The sequence below is a fragment of the Mixophyes fleayi genome, chromosome 1, assembly GCF_038048845.1.
Source record: "Mixophyes fleayi isolate aMixFle1 chromosome 1, aMixFle1.hap1, whole genome shotgun sequence".
Taxonomy (NCBI): Eukaryota; Metazoa; Chordata; class Amphibia; order Anura; family Limnodynastidae; genus Mixophyes; species Mixophyes fleayi.
The window spans coordinates 189,003,412-189,025,418 of record NC_134402.1 but is presented as its reverse complement, the minus strand read 5'-3'; the positions used below and the strand labels follow the sequence as shown (position 1 = coordinate 189,025,418).

At 39.3% G+C, this 22,007-nt stretch overlaps 1 protein-coding gene across 1 annotated transcript in view; it reads right to left on the bottom strand.

The window, feature by feature from the left end:
• Positions 1-13,382, bottom strand: part of ACSBG2 (acyl-CoA synthetase bubblegum family member 2) — a 47,441-nt gene extending 34,059 nt beyond the window's left edge. The window contains exon 1 of the mRNA XM_075204666.1: positions 13,279-13,382. The gene's annotated coding sequence lies outside the window, so the exon portion shown is untranslated. The remainder of the gene's footprint in view (positions 1-13,278) is intronic.
• Between the last annotated feature and the right edge of the window lie 8,625 nt (positions 13,383-22,007).

The window sequence follows — 22,007 nt, the reverse complement described above, 5'->3', positions numbered from 1 at the left end:
CCAATTACATGTGGTTAAGGGGACATTGTAATTCAATTTAAATATGTATATTTTGTATTATATATTGATGACTTGAAGTAATGTTATTCATTGTCCTTAAACTGAAGCCAGGAGGGTTATGGGTAAAGATCAGGTGGTGTCTAGGATACAGGTGAGAGGGCTTGAGCTGCATTCATTCTCCCCCCTCCTTCCTCTACAGGAAGCATGGAACAGCTGGGGACCCTGTGACATCACAAAGTAGTGTAAGGGGTTAATTTTAGGAGGGGCTCACTGCTACCTTATCCTTGGAAGTAGGGGAAGCCAATTAAGCATCAATTGTTCTCCTTAGGACTAGTCCAGACGTTCTGTCTGCATCCCAGCAGGGGGCTTCTGTGAAAGGACATCTCATCTCCACTGCCCTGTCCAAACCCCCTAGTCCTGCACTGGCCAATGGGGAAGTAGAATAGATGCAGGGGTTTGTCCAGGGAGGGGAAAGACTGTGGAAATTAGACCTGTGATATATAAGGAACAACTCCAGGGGGGAGGGGTGGTCATGCTTGGATTTCATTCAGGAAGGTGCAAAATGGAGTTTTGAATTGTCGTTTTCTAACTCGAGTATATATATGCAGCTGAGAGGGATCCATGGGTCATGAAGTCTGGACAGCAGGTGACAATATCTCCTTAAGTTATTGGGGTAAGGGACAGATGATGTGGTAAATCTGCCTGGCATTTATTTACTGTGTGTACATAATATTCTAGTGTTGTTTGTATGACAATAAATATACTGTTGTATTTTTATAACTGCATTTTGCCTGAGTGACCATACGAATCCTAGAAGGTACTGGGTAGCACTGGGCCAGATAAACCCGGTATCTTCACAATATATAACAGCCATAACCCAAATGCAAAGAAAGAAATCGTAGAGACTTCATGAAAACCCCATGCACGAAATTCTTCAGTGGGTAAACTCTCTAAAGGCATAAACAATGACATGTCAACTCACCATAGCTAAACTAAAAGCTATAGCTACTATAACGAGATAAAATTATGTGGAACTAAAACACACTAAAACATTGTTATCAAAGCCTTCCACAACTGCTCAATGCAGCAATGTCCCATATATGTTAGTTGCAAGTGTCTTAGGGAAGGGACGGGTAAATAAAACAGATTGAAGCTGCAAAGGAAAGAATGACAGAGCAACAAAAAACAAAACAAAACAAAAAAAACACACACACAAAAAACCAAACAGATAAACCGAAAAGGGGAATAAACTAGAATTTGCTTTCCTGTATGTCAAATGGGTAAGGGCTTTTCTGGTCATATGCCAATATTGCTGCTGCCTGAGCTGAAGTGTGCAGGTCAGGCTGGGTAAACACTACAGAACTTTCGGACCAATGTGTGATCTACAACGATTGTACCAACGACTGAAAATAAAAAAGAAAAAAAAAGAAAAAGGGTCCTGGACAGCATGCTGATTCATGTGTACACAATATACATGTTTCAAAAGATTTACCCTCAGATCTGTGCTCTTCATCTGTCATAACCGTTGGCTGGAAAGATCATGACTCTAAACTCTATGGAGATCCTGATCGTGAGTACATACACACCACAGGATTGGAACACTGGAATGAAATTTATAGTTCTGCTGCACAATCAAATGAATCGACATTCACCAAGTATACACACTAATGCGATATTGGGCCGAACGGTCATTTAATCGCTCAATTGATCCAATAGTCTGCTAAAAAACCTGTAGTGTGTACCCAGCTTTAGCTGCACACTTCAAGACTGTTGCTTCTGCACCCTAGAACCTTGCTCAGGGCCACATGGGCGGATGCTGCAGCAGAGAGCTAGCTAGCTTTAGAAACAGAGGAACGTGCAGAAGAGAGTAGTACTAACACCAAGAAGAACAAAGAGGAAACTTAAACTGCATAACAATCTTTGGGCACAAAAACCACTACTAAGTAGGCTGTCTGCTAAACAGTTGAAATACATTGTAAATTAGTGTAAAACATAAATTATGTAACAAATATGTTAAAGAAAACATAAGTAAGGACAGAAAAAAACCCAAAAACAAAGCAAAACCACCACCACCTCCCCCCAGAAAAGACCCGATACTTCAGATGTGTATAAACATAAACCACACCGGCAAAGAAGTCGTCTATATCTGTATGGAAAGTAAGACAAACATTGTAGTGGTTGATCTACAGCAGTTTTGTATAAATCAGAAAGAAAAATAAAGTTTTCATTTTGCTTCAGATTCACAAGCAACACTAAAATATATTTCTGTATGAATGTAGAAAACAGGTCAAAGGCAAGACAGATATTCCCTAGGTTCCAATCAGTAGTAAGTCTTGTATGCCTTTGGGAAAGGCTTAATTGCTGTACAAATTGCTTGTAGAATCACATCATAATTCAGTCATAATAGACACAAACTACTGACATGTTTAGTCTACAGCAGTTATAAAAGGTACAAAAAAAAAAAAAAAAAAAAGAACCTAAAAATTTCTAAACGACTCAAAAACGTGGCAGTAAAATTGTGAGTATGGCAGTATTTCCCATGCATTGATGCATTAAAGCTGGTTTTTATGTCAACAGGAATCTAAATTCATTTTAAAGAAAACAGGTGTCTGGCAACAGTCAAGATTGGTTCCTAAATGGTTTATTTACCATGCATATCCACAACGCCACTAGGACACGTGCAGGACCAATTAAATTTTAGCATTGGCTTTACAAAACACTTACCGTATTTCCCCATGTATAAGACGCACCTTTTTCCCCAAAATTTTGGGTCTAATAACTGGGTGCGTCTTATACAGGGGTAGTAGCACTTACCCTGTCAGATGATTCCTCTGTCCTTGACAAGGTCCTGAAAGGACATCTGGACATCGCGAAGATGACCTTAAGCGGGTTTCCAGCATCAGGATCAGACGGATATAAGAAAGAAGACTTTACCGGACAGAAGATTCATCTGACAGGGTAAGTCATAATTGACTATAGCGTTGTCTCTCCTCTGTATATGCTGCACAATTACTATGTGAAAAAATTGAGGATAATGTTTATCCTTAATTTTTTCACATGATTTATATAGGTGCGTCTTATACAGTGGAGCGTCATATACATATGGTAAAATACGTACTTACGTATAAAATACGGTACTTTGTAAGTAGTGCAGATTGTGTCGTTTCTTAAATGCACATGCCACTACGACATCTCCCTACTGGAGTTTAACTGCAAACCATTTACATGGGAGGCCTGCCATGTAAACATAGTTCTGAGATGTTAGCGTAGTTAGAACCAAGGATTCTGATTTGCGTATAGCAGGAGTGGGCATCAGGCAGCCATTGAGCCTTCAGCCGACTTCCGCATCACATGAATAACTCTGCAAACTGGAGGGAGGTCATGCGGCATACCCAGACTGGGAGGGAATGCACTGTGCTCTCCCGCCTTCCTCGGTCCAGACCCATCTCTTATATTGCCCTTCATTGGTGTGACGAAACGAGTCTGCAAGATACTGGTGAGGGGGGGGGCAATTAGTATTCATTGTTCTCAGAAGTCTACTCCAGACATTTGGTCTCAATCTGGAGGGGGAGGTTCTGTGGAAGTACAGCTCATCTCCAACCTCCCTAGTCCAGGACTCATCAATGTTTAACAAGGAGAGGCCCAGGAGTTTGCCCAGGGAGGGGAAAGCACTGTGGGAAGTTTACCCTAGATATAAGGAGTCACTCCAGGGGAAGAGGGGAGATTCATTCTGAGGATTAATTCATGGAAAGTGCAGTGTAGCTGGTTTTGAGTTTTCGTTCTCCACCAATGGACTACAGCTGCAGTTGAGAGAAGACCCCTTTAAGTCAGGACATCCAGGTCACTGTAGCTCCTTAAGCTAGTGGGGTAATGGACAGATGATGTGGTAGACCTGCCTGGCATTTATTTACTGTGTGTACACAATATTCCAGTGTTGTTGTTATTACAATAAATGTACTGTTGTACTAACTGCATTTGCCTGAGTGACCAATAAGAACCTTAGAGGGTACTGGGTAGGCTTCCCTGGCTTAGGCAAGCACCTGTGGGTGGCCAACCAGAGTGAAGTGGGTAGAATTGGGCCAGAAAACCCAATATCTTCACAGTTGGCCTATACCCACTAGGGAAAAGCTGAGGTCACCCTAAGCTTTCACAGAGGTTGCCTCTATCAGGTCACATGATAAACAAAATAATCCTATGAGGAGTTTAAAACTGCTTATGCCACGTTAGACAATCCAATTGGTAAGACACAGACAGAAGACGATATGCTGGGAACTTGCTCAAATTCAGATGGTTGCAAAAGCAGCAGAGTTTAGTAAAGCACAAATGTAGGATGCTTAAGCAGTCATGAAGTTTAATCAGGCATACAGCACAGCCGGGCCATCAATTCCACAAACATAACTTGTCACTATAGTCTGTTTATACATAGTCAGACGCTCCATTGTAAATATGCCTTAATGTTGTTGTCATAGTCCCAGTCCACTCCACCCTTTTACCCACAAAAAAGTAAAAAATGGCTTATTTACTGCTAGTTATCAATATATCATAAAATACATAATCCTCAAAAGCAAATTATTTTATTTCATTAGCAAAATCTTGTTAACATTTCATAAAAAGTCCCCTTTCTTGGGAAAAAACCCACACAAATTGCTACATTTAATGTTCGTGTTGAAACTGGTATTAACATCTTAAAATAGTTGTAAATGCTCAAGATGCCACAATCATACACATAGTGCCTAGAACGAATCTGCAATTATTTGAGTACTTGTTGGTGTATGCTGGTTCTGGTCTGAAGACTGGATTTAAGAGTCTGTAGTGATTGAGTATGGCATATTATAAAGAACATTATAAAATTAATCCAGAATAGAAGAAAACAGTAAACTTTGAATGGTTTAATATAGAACCAGAGAGAGTCAGGTGTAATAATGAGAAAATTTAAAAAAAAAAAAAAATCAAGTCTTTACGGGTGTATGGTGCATACATGGTTTATTTAACATTTGTTACTGTATGTGGGACATTTAAAAATGCAACTGTTGCAAATCCTTTAAAGTTTTTACTTTAGCGCCACTAATTCCGCAGCGCTGTACGGAAAACTCACTCACATCAGTCCCCGCCCCATTGGAGTTTACAGTCTAATTTGCCTAACACACACATAGTTGTGGGTCAATTTTGATAGCAGCCAACTAACCTACTAGTATGTTTTTGGAGTGTGGGAGGTAACCCACGCAAATATGGGGAGAACATATACTCCACACAGATAAGGCCATGGTTGGGAATCAAAATCAAGACTACAGTGCTGCGATGTAGAAGTGCTAACCACTAAGACAACGTGCTGCTCATATCCATTAGCAAATGTAATACAAATAGCAGAAAACATTGCAGATCAGAAGCGTTTTTTGGCACTTCCTTACCAGCTGCACTAATTTTGCATTTCTACAGAATATAGAGAGCACAAAGTACTTTAAAGCAACAGACAGATTTAATCACCACCCACTACACAAACATTTAGCTTTTTCGCCCCCGACAATATAATTTAATGTTTTTTGTGAGCCAGTTATTCATATTTGCCCGTTTATTTTAAATAAAAATGTAAAACAATGAAACAAGTGTGCAAGTCTGGGGAATCCCAGCTTGTGTTATTCCTTATATTTTAAACTAAATGTAGAAGAATTTCAAGTTTCTTGTAATTAAATGTATTAAGTTAATTAAAGAAAATGGGAAAAGGATGTGGGAGGGGAAAATACAAGCATATAAGAAGTTAACCATTCTTTTCTGCAGTATGCACGAGACACATTATGCCTCTCAAATTATAGCTATAGTACATCTGAGTGAACTAGGTGACCTGTAGCCAAATGGTGTCAGTCGAAATCTTTTGTCCCCCTGACAACTGTCCTACCACATAGGGGCTGCACAGAGCCTTCAATCCTTTATATGTTACAGCTAGGTCCAGTGTATTAAACAGGTGAATTTATACTTTCAGTCATCAGTGTACCAAGTGTACTATGGTGAGAGAGCGACATTTAAAGAATGTACATATATGTTAAACCTGTTTAAAAGTCATGCATTTATTTAAAATGAAAGAGGAAATGGAACCAACCTATGTACCAACAAAATGACAGAATATCCCCAAGAAATCAATAAAATGTACAGATTTTATTTGTAGCAAAATAAAACCATAAAAAAAGCACTAATGTGTAGATATACATCATTTAATGAATATCGTCAGCATGTGGATTCAGTGTATGGTTAATGCTCACATCCGGAGTTGCACATGAGGAAGTAGGCCGCTATTTCTTGACCTTAACACTTTCAGGTAAAAGAAAAAGAAACCAAAAATATAAAAAAAAACAAAAAACTTAATTTGTAGTAATGGCTTTAAAGAAGGATTTCTCATTTTTGTTTTAACATTAGCCATGTGTAATGACATATATAGTACCTTGTATGTATAAATATATACCAAGCCACTTCATAGGCATTTAGGATTAGCTCTGAATGTTTTACCATTTGCTACTAAAGTTAGTGTTACGAGTGATTATTTAACAGACTAAATCTTAGATTCTCCATCTGTCGCACGTGGCCCCCCTCCCCCAAGAGGTAACTCAGATTCAAGGAGTACTTTAAACATAAAACACGATATCCCTAACATTACAGCAAGATTATGGATTTCAAATAGTTTAATAGGAGTATGACACTTAACTGATAAACAACTCCAAGGTTAACTGCGACACAGAATGCACTACAGAAGTCATTGGCTGTGATAAAGCTCATTGACCCATCTACATAATCATCCAAGACATTCCACAATAAGGGCCTTTAGAGGAAAGGGCGTAGCATGGAATAAGTCCGGAGTGTAAAAAAAAAATCCCGATCCTTATCTGCAAAACACCATCTAGGAGATATAGCAGAGATGTGGCAGAAAATTATTATAGTCTGAAAAAAGACAAAGTGGAACTTTTTGGCCTGAATGCTAAGAGTTATGTGTGGCACAATACAAAACACCAGACAGGCAACATCAACTCCACTCAGAAATACTGTGGTGGGAGTATCATGTTATCAGGATGTCTTCAGTGGCAGGGACTGGCAATTTTGTCAGGATTAATGGGAAGAGGAATGGGATTGGGGACGAAGTTTGTCTTTCAACAAGAAAATAAGCCAAAGCACACAGCAAGAACAACACTAGAGTGGCTTAAAATGAAGAAAACATGATATATTTGAGCGATCTAGTCAGAGTCGTGACCGTAATGCCAGAGAAAGTCTGCAGCAAAATATCAAATTTGCCATCTATGCCACTTGCCAACTAATTTGACAGAGACTGATAAGATTTGAAAGTAGTAATTTACAATAGTGCTCCATCTCAGTTTTTAAAGTTAGTGTTATTCAAATAGACTGCTGCACTGGAATATCTGCTAGATGTGGTTAAACCAATCATTGACTAAAAGGGATGAATACTTATTAAAAACAATATTACAGTTTTTATTCCAAGAGAAATCAGCCATAATGTATGGGGAGTTTCTAAAGAAGAGTGTGCAAGACAAATTCCCTTCTAAAATGTGTCAGTCTGAAATTTGTTAAGGAAATGAATGTGTGGAGACTCTTGGACCAATATAACCTAATGCTACTGTGCCTGTTAATGTGGTCAGAGGGTGCAGACACAAGAAGATAGCAGTGATTGGCAGTAATTGGCATAATCTAGACTACATTTACCAATATGATCAGTCGGTTTCACCCCACACACATCGCAATAATTAAACACAGACACCCAATTGTTAATTCCCTAATTTTTATTACCCATTAGCATGAACTATACACATTTCAAAAACTAATGAGAAAATAAGGTCCTTTTCCTTGTTTGCTTCCTGAGGACCACAGGGAGATCTCAGGTATCACAATTATGTAACTACACAATGATTTCTTTTTTATTACAGCTGTTAAATGCAGCTCACTCAGAAAATCCACACACCTGATTAAAGTTGTCACTGTGCTCTAACAGTGTAGGCCAATATTTACAATGCCAAATTTAAACACAAAGCAGAAGAAGTTATACAAATAGATTAAGGTATATTAACTATAGCTTTCACATGTCTGACGTTATGTCTGCAGAAAAGCTAATACTATAGGTAAGAAAAGAAAAACACATGAAGGATAATGTATTCTAGATCTCTGTACACATTTTAGGTCTCTATACATATTAAAGTGCTCCCTTATTTATATAAGCTGTGTGCCAGAGCTGGCTTGGTATTTGCCCACTGGGCTATCTGCATTTTTTTTCTCCTTTAAAATGATCCTAATCAGCCGAGGTTCACCCCATCCCCCGCCCCAGCCAAAATTTGCCTGCCGACCCCTTAAGGGGTGGTGTTTGGGGACAAAAGTAGGTTAAAGCAATCAGCTTGCTTGGGAGTTTATTTATAAAGCATGTGGAAAACAATGTTAGTTAATAGGGAAAAACATTTAGGGGCGTATTCAATTGTCAGCGTTAACGCTGAAAAACGAGCGCTCAAAAAAATTACCGTTTATACGGTAATATTGCGCGCGAAAACCGTTAATACGTAAGTTTACTCGCGGAATTTCAGCTCGCCGCTCAGGGAGCAGCGAGCTGAAATTCCGCGAGTAATTACCGTATTAAAGGTAAGATTTTTTGAGCGCTCGTTTGTTAGCGTTAACGCTGACAATTGAATACCCCCCTTAGAGCCTTAACCAATCCATCAAGTTCAAAAGTACAAGTATGCTCAACCAGAATAATTGTTAGACTGGGTACACACTACAGTGTTTTCAGCAGATTATCAGGCCAATCAGATAATAAACGACTGATTGGCCAGATATCACAGTAGTGTGTACCATGCAACAAGGAACGATTATCATCCCAAAGCACATAATATCGTTGAAATAGATTTGCAAAGTGAAGTAAAATTCTCATTCAACGATGGAAGGATGTCATGCTAATTCTGCAATGAGTATACACTCTGCAGAATTGGAAAGAAGCAGTGGACTCTGTCTAAAGTTTGACACCTACCAGGATACAGGTTCTGGACTACTTCTTAAAGAGAATACATGTGCAGTGTTATTAATCTTTAATGTTTACTTCCAAACACAGTTAACTTTAAAAATATCCATTCTTAATGGAGTATGTGTGAAATTTATGGAATGAATGAAGTTTGCAGCCTTAAGACACTAAGAAATTACTGTGACGGTTTACACTACTCTATTCCACAGAACAAATGAAAATTAGTTCATACTATACTTGGAATTACAGATCCAATAAAATACTCTGTGTTAAAATGTGAAATTGGTCAAGTTACTGAACTAATTCCACAGCGCTGTACAGAGAACTCATTCACATCAGTCCCTGCCCCATTGGGGCTTACAGTCTAAATTCTCTAATATAGACACACACACACACAGACACAGACACTAGGGTCAATTTTGATAGCAGCGAATTAAACTACTAGTAGGTTTTTGGAGTGTGGAAGGAAACCGGAGCACCCAGGGGAAACCCACGCAAACACAGGGAGAACATACAAACTCCACAGTGATAATGCCATGGTCGGGAATCAAACTCATGATCCCAGTGCTGTGAGGCAGAAGTGCTAACCACTAGGCCACTGTGCTGCCCATGGGTTAACATCATAGTAACCTTTTATACTTAGTTTGTGTATATAAAACATGCTTCTTTTATAAGCAGAGAATGCATTGTGTGTCTCTCAAGCCCAAGTCCATTTAGCCAAAAGGTGTGTTGAATTAGTTGCAAAATGCTTTGGAAGAGACTGAACCTTTTACCTGTCTGTCTAGTCACTAAGGACATGGATCCCCCTAGTGAATGGGGTTAATCTGTAGGGAATGTAGTCTTTTCAGTCGCTGAAGCTGATTTTTTTCTATCCTCCATACTTGATCTATAGTCCAAAGCCTGTTTCCCAGCTCCCGGTCCCCAACTGACCACCGCAGTGCCTTAAAGATTCTTCAATAAAGACACGTGGGTATTTATTTATTTTCCCACCGGGAGAGAGGGAGAATACAAAGCAACTTTTTTTTTCTCTGGTCCACATTGTTAACCAAACAACAGAGCCTGAGATGTAGAATGAGCATGCTCTACATGCGAGTTATTTTATGAGACAACGTCATAACAAAAAAATCTCTTCTCTACTCCTTTTTCCTTCAATGAACAAGTTGCACAGCAATTAGGAAACAGGATTTAAAAAAACAAATTCCTAGACCCTGGGACTTAAATACATTGGTGGTGACTCAAGGCATGGTCCAGGACTGCTGTGGCTTCCATATAATTTTTAAAGTTCATGATATTTATTCCCTGACCCTCTTATGTGTGTACGAGATGAAGCCAAGAATGAAATAATCGCAATAACTCACCTGTGCCCCAGTGAGAGTTACTGATCATGGAATCCATTCCCGTTATTGTCTACTAGATCACCATGCTTTAATATAATTGGAAAAATAGCTGTATTTCTCCTAATAGTGCCGTTCTGCACAGGTTCTCCCACATCTGATCTTGTTAACGGTTATTTTGTTTCTATATTCCCTGTTACATTGTACATTTCTGTCTTAACATTGTGACATTCTTTTAAAGCAGTGGTCAGGGAACAGGGGTAAATTACCCCAAATGGGGTAAAAATGAAATTCCTGGGGGTAATGCTGCCGATTTACATGCGTCAGTTGGATTCTAGACCCCTTTAAATGTGAAATTGCTGTTGTACCAGAAGAGCCTTCAGGGTTGGCAGAGGCACTTCTTGAGCTTCGATGCAATAATGAAGCACGTATTGCATTTGAAAACAAAGCAGATATGTCATATTTTTGGATGTCAACAGCTGCAAAGGCATTCAAAATTGCACATGAGGAGGCAGTCAAAAAGTTGCTGCCTTTTGCAACAATCTACCTTTGCGAACAAGGCTTTTCCAGTCTAACGAACATAAAAACAAAGCAGGGAAATCGATTGGACGCTGAAGACTGTATCCAAATTGCTCCGACATCAAAATGCCCCAATATTGATGTTCCCGTATCAAAAATGAAGCAACATCATTTCTACGAAACCTGAAGTTTTGAAGTTGAAGCTTTCAAAGAAATTTTAAATAGATTAAATAAAATTTTGATTTCCAATAATTAATAATATATGATTTCCTTCCTTTCAAATCAAGGGGGTAACATTGGCGTATCTAAATATATTTTGGGGTAAAAGGTAAAAAAGTTCCCTGACCCCTGTTTTAAAGGAATTATCACGTTACTTCTATCCAGGCGCCAGGAAACATCTTTATTATTTAAGATCATGTTAAAGTGTCCGCATTAAGAAATATTTATTTCACAGCTAACCAAATGTACAGCAAAACATATATATATATATATATATATATATATATATATATATATATATATATATATATATGCACCTAGTCCAGCCTATTTCATGGTCTACATGTGCTGAAATATGTGTTCTGTGCCTGGCACATCTGAGCTGTGGTCCCCTGTATGGATCAGAGGGATCAGTGACACTTAGGGATCTATGCATCAAGCTAATTTCCACTTAAAAGATGCAAAAACGGATGTTTCCACATCTTTTAAGTATATTTGCTATGCATTAACTTCCCAATGTAGAAGATTTCACAGAGGCAAGGTTAGTGCTGTGCACATGCGCACAGCACTTCTTCCTGTCACTGGCAGTGCTAAGCTGACAGTAAGCAGGGAAATGAGATCGCAGGAGAGGGGTCATTTCGCCGGGGCTCCTAGAGTGCCCTGGCATGGTGCATCTTAGCGGTACATAAATATGCATCACTGCAATGTGCAGCGATGCATATTTAGTTGAACCGCATCAAACTAATGCATATACCCCTTACCCACTATAAGGATCCATATCTCCATCTGTGCTCCAGTCACTCTCCCTCCTGTCAGATGGTTATTACTGGCTAGTCCATTAAACAACTGAAGCGACCAATTCCCGGAATCCAGCGTCTATAGTGTGTATGCATGAATCGGCAGACTGATCAGGACTTCAACCATTAGTAAAATTTCAAATGAAATTATATCGTTTGCAGTTTCCTGTAGTATGTACCCAGCCTTAGGGACCTATTTATTAAGCAGTGTAATGTCCCCAAAGGACACTTACCATGATTCAGTCGCAATCTGAAGGATCCTTCAAATTTATATTGTTGCATCGCAGCACATATTGTGGATATCTGCTGTTTTGCATTCTATTTCGTTTTCCGAGCATACATTAACATAATTGAAAACTTTCCTAGCTGTCAGGTCTGCTCCAAAGAGCAGAGCTGCACAGCGCATGTGTGGAGGGATCATGTGATCCCTACCTGTCACATAACAGTTCGTTAGTATAGTCTCTGTACGCATGCCCTATACTTTCAGTCGAGCAGGCGCAGTAGGAGTTCAATGAAGATGCCGGCATCACAAGTCTCTTCGCAGGCAATGAAAAGGTAAGTGTTAAACTTCACAGGGAGAGCAGTTTATCGTTACTGCTGTCCCTGCTGAAGTTGTTCCATAAATATGAGAAATAGTTCAATCTTTATCAATGCAATAAGGTTTGAAAACTATTTTTTCATTTTATGCGGCTGTTGGTAAATATGCGCCTTAGACACGCAGGTATTTCACAGGATGTAAATAAGAGATCAGCACTCACATAGGTGATAGTGTCATTACATTAAGTGGGAGATTCAATTCAACGCAATGTGCCGCTGGACATCACCACAATGCCCGGCTGTGCACATTGTCGCCTATTACGGCAAGGAATGTCTGCTTACCTTTCTGCACACCTCTATGGGGAGTGAAGAGAAACGGACAGATATTTCAACCTGGCCATTGCCTTGAAGCGTCTCTGCAGACTGTTCCAGAGACAGTGTATAGAATTAAGATAGACAACATAAAATATGTGTCCTTAACTTTCACATATTTGCTAATTCTCTCTAAATAACAGAAGCAGTCTCACATTTTAAAGATTCCTTCCAGGAAACAGACCAATCAGATTCCTGCACCTTAGATGCATTTCTTACCATAGCTTATTATCAGGCTTAACAGATTTCCACTTAAATTAATATAAACTTTTTTTTCATTTCATATACTCAGTATTACAATTTCAGTAAACATGACATGATGGGGATTGCAGTACTCAAAAGCCCTCCGAGACAGCAAACTCAATAACACAAAGTAGTCCGAGTTTATTACCCCGTGGGTCACTACATAGCATTTTAAACTCTGCCGAGTTCTCCCGCCAAGCAACAAAGCAGAAGGTGCACCCTCCTCCGGACACCGCATACAGACATGTATTACACTCACCCGGATCTGGTATGTAGAAAGCGGCTATTGCCAGTCAGGGAGACAGCTGCGTCTGACAGTCGCGCCTCCTGTGTTTGAAGCAGCGGGAGTAGTCGCTGACAGTTTAGGCGCAGGTGGCGGGGAGGAAACAACGCTGGTAGGGGTGTGACTGTGGGGATCAGGTGAGGGAGGACGGGAGTGGGACAGCCATTCAACACGTTAGTTAAAAATAAAGCCCGCAGAACAGATACTACTATCAGTACATGTGACGAGTGTGACTTCACCCCCCACCCTCACCGAATTGTATTGTATTGGTTTCTATAGAATAATATATGTATACACAACATAGCGTTACGTATAGGAAATGGAGAGCTAGAAATCATGTATCACTGGAGCACCCACTCCACGTGTTACACTTCATTTCATTTTATCCATACGTAACAGATCAGGGCTGTGAGAAGCTGAGGGTACAACATGCTCTCCAGAATTCCCCACATTATTACCTGTAATTGATGCGAATGGTGTTTTTTTTTATAATAATAAAAAAAAACATAAATTCATTTATGAACAGGTAAGTAGGTCAGTGTAACTGTAATGTTTCAGGAGCAGAGAACGTTTTGTGTTGTGTGGAAGGTTCGTGTTCCGGGATCTGCTATTTGCTTCACATTATTTCAGTGAAATACAAAATGTAATCTGAGCTAAATGTCCAAAGACCTCCTGCAGTGCACAGGAAGGGTTAATGTTTATCTGATGGTACCTGTTCATTTTTCTCAAATTGAGGTAACACTTAAATGTAAATTGATATACAATAGCTAATATTATACTTTTTACTTCGTTATTTCTTTATTTAGTTTGTTCTATTTAGGTCAGGTAAGGTTACATATTACAGTGTTCACAATTAAAGGACAGCTATTTCAACTTCATATATTACATACGTTTGTTTTGTTTTAAATGGGCAGAACAGAATCAACAGGGACGTTTTATTGTAGCCAGTGATTACACATTCTCCCAGGTTATCTACCTGTTATCTCTTTCTACAGCACATATAAATACAATTGGGTAATATTCTGAGATAGACTCTTTGAGTTGCCTGTTTGTTATCTGTGAAGCCTTTCAATGAACTTCAGATCTTAACACACTTGCACACATCTGAAAACAGAGGCTCTTTGTTGTTCAACACTGTATTGCGAGCACACCACTTTAAACAGAATTTTACTAAAAAGATACAATTGCACTCAAATTTTTTAAAAAATGACACTGTCTGATATTAATATTAGCCAGGACTGTTTGCAGATATGAGGGGGTACTATTCCATCTCATACTAGTGGCCACATAATTTTCAAACAAACTGGAACATCCATTTGAACCAAAGTTTGCTTTGTCTTTAGTTGCTAAGCCATACTTAATTTTGGGTGCCATAATAACACATCCTCTTAATCAGTGTCAGTATCAGGAGTCTGAATTCTAGGAAATAAGCATTATGAGTTGAAAATAGGGACTTCTACGACCCCTAGAGACATCAGGCATATTTAAGCAAATTGTAACTGTACATACTGTAGTGCCGTGACCTGATACACTTCAGTGGCTGAATGGACGGCCCTATAATCTTCAAATGGGGCGCTCATTACCCTTAATCTCAGTAATAAGTTAGAATAATACATTTCATCAAAAAAAGAGACCCCTATCTGTAATAACAGCTAATATGCTTTTAAAACAAGTGCTATAAACTATAACAAACAAATCTGAAAATAAACTGGGGAGGTGCTGTGGGCCACAGGTGTAGGCTCAGAGGGCCACATGCAGCCACCATGATGCCGGGGCGGATCTAGAAAATGGTTGTACCCTGGGTGATATGGGGGGGGGGGGGGGGGGGGGGATTTAGGCCCCGCCCCTTTCTGACTTCTGAGGCTGCGATTGCCCCGATCGTTCCCCCCCCCCCCATGGATCCGCCACTGCCATGATGTCAGACATCTGATTTCTTGTGATGATCTGTGAACAGTTACCAATACAGTACATTTGTGAATGTATCAAGATGCCGTTTTTTCACTTAACTTAGTGATCAACTGCACGCACAAGAATATTTGTTATTTTATAGAGGAAGAGGGAGACATACATGTTGCTCTTTGCTATGCACTGATCATAGTATCACCTGATATATTCATTATTCCCTGTATAATGACTGAAACTAAATAAAATACAGCAGCTAGCAAAAAAGTTGCAATTTTTTTTATTATAAACAAAGCAGGGAATTCATAAGGGGAAGTAAGAGGAAATTCCATTATGACAGATCCTGCTTTAAACTATGAAGCAAATGCTTTTCTATTTTGATGCTGCACAAACCATACAGCTTGTCATAGTATTTGCGTTATTATTAACATTGTTATTATTATCTTTTATTTATAAAACACTACCATATTATGCATTATATTTAGGAGATACAAACAATTATGTATAATGACATAAAGCAGAAGGTAAAGATCTCTCTACACAACTGAACTTACAATCTAAGGGAGGGAAGTAAATTCTACGCAATGTTCCAATGAACATCACTGCAATCTTCAAATTCCGGGTACTATGGTGCTCCAACATCACAGATATTCCTTTGCACTTCTATGGCACGTTACGCAGAATTGCATTCCCTCTTAAAGGTGTGGCGAACACTTGAAATATAAGGTAGCAGAAAGACAATTGTAGCTGTTGGTGGGGAAAACATGTGTGGTTACTGTAGGGCACCAGTAATATCAGCCACCAATATTAAAGCAGCCTTTGAGGACTGCCATATTTGTGCAGCAACCAATGGTGTGGGATATGGTTGGAAAGAGGAGAGACAGTGGAAGGTGCAAACATGAACTAGTTGTATAAATCTGAAGAATTTCAGTTGCTGGCAACAGTGCCGTAACTAGACATTTTAGTGCCCGGGGCGACACAGGGCACCGGCGCCCCCCATCGAAATGGGACTGACATTTGCCAAGTGGGTGTGGTCAGCCCAATGTGGGGGTGTGGTTGACACTTTACTGAAAGAATTCTGTTACACATACGTATGTGCGTTCCACCAAAAGCAGGAAGTTCGGCATTTGGCGCACTGTCGAAGTCGTATAATTGGATGAACGAAAGTATATTGGTTAATATTGTTTTATTGGCTGATTGCACTCAGTATGCCACGCTACACGTAGCATACGGCGATCGCACGGTAAAATACGCACGCACACACTCGCATGACAACATTTAGTTATTTATGTAATTCATATTCATATTGGATCCATTACACAGTAATTTATGAGCAGACAGTATTTGGTTTATTATTAGTTTATATATTATGATTATATGTACACTTTAGTGTTATCTAAGGTTCAGGTTATGGGAAATGTGTCATGTCTGATATACTAATCCCCTATTCATCAGCAGCTGTCCGGTTCCATCGCCGAAGAGATCGCATATTGCATACTCTAGTTATTGATGTTAGGGAATAAATAGCCAGATTGATATCAGGAATGGGATATGCTAATGAACTCATTGTAACTGGAGCACATCCCTTGGAGAGATGATCCCCACCTTTGGATTCCTTAGATTGAATCAGCCTATGACCTGTTTACCCTGGAACAACCCTTGTCTGGACCTATAGAAGCAAGCTACGTCATCTCTACTGTTCACTGTGTAACACTGACTGTATATATAATCATAGCTGCACCCCCACCAGGCTCAGTCTTCACTGATCACAGTATTCAAGGGTGAATTACTGTTCACTGGCCTGTGGTTAGCGCAGCGTAGCGCAAGCGGTATGTATTTATCTTTTGGTATTGACTGTACTGTACTGTATCATAATATAATAATGTATTGAACTGTTGACTATTTACATCTGCTAAAATAAACCACTTTGTGCGTTAGAAACACAATACAATCGCTTGGGCAATGCTTATTTGAAAACGATGCCATTACTTTAATAATTTGGGGGCTCTTGAGTTAGGAGGTTACGTTGCCGGAAGGTATGCAACGCTGACGGAATTCGGTTCCTCAACAAAGGGTGGATATTGACGGACGCGTCTCATACAGGAAAGAACGCAATGTGTTCAAAATCTGTTGTCCATTTTGTGTTGAGAAGCCGAATGTCCGCAGTTGCGTAATCTGAAGGAATGCTAACTAGAATCTAGGGACAAGAAAGAAAAATGTTTCTTTTTATTGTCGTTTGTCGTTTTAAAAGGTATTGCATTGCCTAGTGTATTTGTACTTCCTGTTTAGCGTGTATGAACTTCCGGTATTGTTACCACGTGCTTTAAACAATCATGGTTATAGTCTGTTATATATGCATAGTATAATTACTTGTAAAAAGCCTCTTAAAATATACTACTAGTGTGTGGGAAATTCATTTTCTGTACAGAAAACAAAAGGTTGTGTGTGTGTGTATGCGAATGTTATGCACAAAGACAAAAGTATACTGGTAACGGAATATAGGGTTCTGCATGTGCGCCTAATACTAATCTCGATGTTCACAGATAACTAGAATCTCTGAGTATCTGCGGTTGGACCACATGGCAGGGCCTTGATTGAGTATTGGGAGGGCAGTGTGGAACTATTGAAAATAGATAGCGCTTTGGTTCAGGTGTGTCTGACGGGGCACGGTAAAAAAGGTGACCTGACAACAAAGCTTCTGTTCACAGGGTGAGCAGGATATAAAGAAACCTTTGTGTGAAGTGGTGTTCTGTTCTAAGAAAGAGCAGGTGATAAAGAGACACCTCAGAGTATACATGGCAGGTATACTCAAAGGGAAAATAACAGGTTTTCGCGGCATTCCCAAATATTAATCGCAAAAGTTACTGATAGTTATTATCCGTAAGCGGTGCGATCGGACCGCATGGTTGATTTAGTGCAGCCGTGATTGTGACTTGGGAGATGTGGGAGGAAATACGCTGCAACCACTGATATTCTTGATTGATATCGGTTGCTAACAGTGGTAAAGTACTCAAACTAGGAAAGGCATTGATATTTTTAAAGGGACGTACCTGTTGAAATCGTCCAGGGCCAAGAAGTCATGGAGAGTTGTGTGCTGCCTAATGAATGGCCGGTTGGGTCGGCAAAGCATGTTATGTATAATAAATACGGTGCGTATGCAACGGCATACTGCGACAAATGGGTCAAGATGACCCGGGAGTGTGTGAAACCTTTCCCAAACATAGGTAGTCTTGACTCAGAGGTGTTAAATAATGTTAGAGATAAAGTGCGGTTGATTAAATCAACAAAAACGAGAATTGAACATGATGACTGTTTAAAATTGTGGCAACAAGAAGGGTACACGCGGCAAGGGAGCGCGTGCTCAGTGGAAGTAGGCGTGGTGCAAATCACGCGCACAACGGAAGTGAGCTGTGCAAAGCGTGGCGATCTAAGCGCAAGCGCGCCCCAGACAAGTTCGGTCGGGGCAGTAAGTACAGCCAATACCAAAAATGTAAAAAAAAATGTAACTAGTAACTTGTATGTTGTTTTAAGTAATGGTAAAAGTAATGTTTCAGGACAAAGAAAAGGAACGATCCCACCAGCAGGGGCAGCGGTTGAAAGTGGTGAGAATAATGTAAGGGTTAATAAAAGGGGAGACATCCATTGTACTGCAACAGCAATTTCAGCAACTAGTTGAGAACATAGTGATTTGGTAGACTTACATCCTGTTTGCACAACAGCAGTTCCTAATGAGAAAGCGGACAGAGATGGTGTAGTTCCCGTAAAACATGTAGGAACACATTCTCCACGGACTAGGTCTGAAATGTTCTCAATTTTGTCTGATTTCCCTGATCCTAGAAAAGATTTGGCCAAATGTCAGAAGTTTGTTAGATATTATGGTAATGTGTACGAGCCAACTAATAACGATTGGCAAGTATTATTGAAGACATGTCTTCCTCTCAATACTGATATACAAAAGTTCATTAAGGATTGTATGATGGAGGAGGATGAATCCTTAACCGAGGATGATAATTGGGACAATATTAGACATATAATCACACAGTTGGCTATAAATTTTCCAGTGATAGTGGACTGGAGTAAAATTTTTGCTATCAAACAAAAGGATAGTGAAAATGCAACAGACTATTTTTGCAGGACTCTGATAACGATGGCCAAATATACTGGGGTATCAGACATAAAAGATAATGTACACTACAGAGAGGTTGCTGTTACAGTTCTAATGGATGGCCTCAGGGAAATTACCACACTGGAAAGGAATCACTGTAAATGTTCTCAGGGAGTCAGCCATAGGACATGATCAGAATATAAATAAACAGAAAGAGACACTAAGTGATAGGGTAATGATGGTAAGTATCCCAGCATTAGAGGGACTGCACACACAACCACAGTGTAATAACACCTGGGTTAAGGAAAAGAAACAACATGAGTTGAGGAAGTGTTTTCAATGCAATAAAATAGGACACCTAGCAAAAGATTGTGCAGACATGACAAGGACAGGTTTTTACTGCCTTAAGAAGGGACACATGAGTAGGAACTGTGTAGATAGAAAAAGGGATACCTGGGTTGGAAATCACATAGACACCCACAAAGGAGGCGAACACAAGTCTCAGAGGTTCCCAAACAATTGATTGCACACCCTGTATTAACTAATACTTTGCGGAGAACTATAGCCAACTCTAGAGTACAGGTCAGACCTGTAGTCCTACAATCAGGCGTAAATGTTAAATCGGTGGTAAGTATTAATGTGCAAAGTTTAGAAAAAAGAACTGATTTAGAAGGTAATCTTTGTTGATGTTGCTTGTTTGTTTTATGTTGTCACATGTGTGCTTTCCTAAATCGCTGGCCAATGGTAAAGAATGAGAATGTTTGGTTTGTTTGTTGTTTAAAGATAACTATCTTTTCTTTTCTTCACAGATAAAGGTAGACAAAAGAAGTATAGACTTAGTGTTTACAGGGGTGGGATAGAGAAATAGAAAGATTACTCTTGAAAGACTAATTAACAATGGCTCATTGGAACACTCTTTGTTTCAGGCTGCAGTGACTCATGAAAATTAGTTTGGCTGAGAATCATTATCCAAAAATGAAGTATGTACATACTTTGCTCCAAAATATCGTTTTATGTATTTGAGAGAAAATATGAGTCACTAAGAGTAAATTTTTCATTTCTCTATCATAAGTTAGGAAAGTCCATTGAAAAGGTATGTAGTTAATGTTATACCGAGTTCTTAATGAACAAATGACGGACAACACTGGATTGCACGGTTAAGACCCCCTAGTCAAGTAGGGGGAGGGATCATAGTTAAAGGAATACAGCCATTTTCCCATAGAGTCCAATCCAGCTGTCATTTTTTTGCTGTAGAGATCGAATATTGCATATTCTAGTTATTGATGTTAGGGAATAAATAGCTAGATTGATATCAGAATGTGATATGCTAATGAACTCATTGTAACTGGAGCATATCCCCTGGAGAGATGACCCCCATCTTTGGATTCCTTAGATTGAATCAGCCTATGACCTATTTACCCTGGAACCACCCTTGTCTGGACCTATAGAAGCAAGCTACATCATCTCTATTGTTCACTGTGTAACACTGACTGTATATATAATCATAGCTGCACCCCCACCAGGCTCAGTCTTCACTGATCACAGTATTCAAGGGTGAATTCATGTGCACTGGGCCCGTTGTTAGCGCAGCGTAGCACAAGCGGTATGTATTTATCTTTTGGTATTGACTGTACTGTACTGTATCATAATATAATAATGTATTGAACTGTTGACTATTTACATCTGCTAAAATAAACCACTTTGTGCGTTAGAAACACAATACAATCGCTTGGGCAATGCTTATTTGAAAACGATACAATTACTTTAATAGTACATATAGCTGGCAAGATTAGAATTGTGGTAGGGACCTGTGTGGAGCGATTGAGCCTGGGCATAGAGGCAGGTATCGGGCGGCTGCACCCTCCTGGGCTACGGCACCGCCCACACCTACCTAGTTACAGCTCTGGCCTTACAAGAAGCATTACTGAATTCTGAAGATGTACAATTGACACCAGCTACATTTATTCATCACCAATGAATACTGACATACAGTATACAGTAGATTTACAAAGAGTGCTTTGGAGAAACCCCAACCCTTTCGCAATTGTCACTCCCCCCTCTCCCCAATGGAAAAGCAAATCAATTTTTTTTTTTAAAAAAGGTTGTACATATCGCAAATGGTGCAAAACTGCAGAGGTTCAATAAAAAAAATCTCACTATATTAAAATAATTAGAAAGTAGAAGTGTTAATTCTGCTGTGATTACAGACTAGGGGCCGGATTCATTAAGGATCTTAACTTAAGAAACTTCTTATTTCAGTCTCCTGGACAAAACCATGTTACAATGCAAGGGGTGCAAATTAGCATTCAGTTTTGCACATAAATTAAATACTGACTGTTTTTTCATGTAGCACACAAATATCAACTTTAAATTTCAGTGTACAAGTAAGCGATCGAGAATTTGTGTGCTACATGAAAAAACAGTCAGTATTTAACTTATGTGCAAAGCAGAATACTAATTTGCACCCCTTGATTGTAACATGGCTTTGTCCAGGAGACTGAAATAAGAGGTTTCTTAAGTTAAGATCCTTAATGAATCAGGCCCTAGGTTTGTAATGTCATTTCTAATCACTAATATAAGCTTATAAATTGTGTCCCCTTAAAATCATTAAATCAAATCGAATTGTTCACATTAATAGGTTAAAAAATGCATGCAAAACAAAAATACATATTTACAATACCAGTGCCACCTACTGAAA